The sequence below is a fragment of the Talpa occidentalis genome, unplaced genomic scaffold (genome assembly GCF_014898055.3).
Source record: "Talpa occidentalis isolate TD23 unplaced genomic scaffold, MPIMG_talOcc4v2.1 talOcc4.14, whole genome shotgun sequence".
Classification (NCBI taxonomy): Eukaryota; Metazoa; Chordata; class Mammalia; order Eulipotyphla; family Talpidae; genus Talpa; species Talpa occidentalis.
The window spans coordinates 316,591-317,749 of NW_023601433.1; positions in this window are offsets into that span (position 1 = coordinate 316,591).

Consider the following 1,159-nt stretch of genomic DNA (forward strand, 5'->3'; position numbering starts at 1 on the left):
GCGGACTCCACGTGGCTGTGGTGTGTAACCCTGTGCTCCTGCCGGCTCTCCACCCAGCAGTGCCCTGCAGTGATTTGCACCAGGAGCCCAGACCTCGTGTGAAACCTTCTAGACCAGGAGAGCCCCTCGATTCACATGACGCCAGGCCCACCCTAGCGGCTGTGGGGCCCCCCTCCCTCCCCCACATTTTTGTCCTCTGTTCTGGTCATGACGTTCACAGACTGGCTTTGGAGGGGCAGGCTCAGGTGGTTGGGTGACCCCTGAGGCCACACAGTGAGAGAAGACACGTGGGGCCAGGTAAGGTGGCTGGAGCCGGGCCACTGCTGCCCCTTGCTGGCTAGCCTGGGACCCTCGGCCAGGCTGAGGGAACTAGGGGCACAGGAGCGGGTCAGAGAGGCACCCATCTGTCCTCTGGAGACCGCGGGTGCCGGGAACACTAGGTGCAGGTCGGGGACCCCGGGTGAGGGACAATGGGTGGCGCGTCCAGGCCTGGAAGGCCCTGCCTGCCCTCTGGGGACACCGTGTGGTTCCCGTGAGAGCTGCAGGTGATGAACATGCCCCCACCCCACCAGCCCGGGGCTACCCAAGTCCCAGCAGGGAGGTTTCAGAGCCCTGGGTCCCCGTGCACCCCTCAGATGGACCTGCTCATTAGCAACGTGACCCCAGCAACTTCTGGACGCAGTCCTCCCCCAGGTGCTCCCAAGGCCGAGCCATGTCATCCCCCCTCCTTCCAGAACAGTCTGCCATGGCCAACTGCCACTGTTATAGGACAGGGAGAGGGGCAGCCCAAACCACGGATGGCTCTATCCTAAATCACGTTGGACGACAAATCTGTTATAGGACAGGGAGAGGGGCAGCCCAAACCCCGCAAACCTGCCTATTCTACATGGGTTCCGCCATCCGCCGTATCCACAGAAAACATAGGAGACTTTAAGGGGAAGGAACTTTAATAAAACTAGGAAACAATACAGGAAAGGCAGAGAATCTAGTTTCTAAGTCAAGCACCCAAAGTGACCCGTCCCCTCGTGGGTAAAAGTCCATCCAAATGGGATTGGCCCAGAGCAAGGCCCCAAGGCCTGCCACAAGTCTAAAGCACCTTCCAGTGGGGACCCACAGAAAAGGGTCAGAAACAACCAGACAAGCCCGGAAGGAAAAGAGC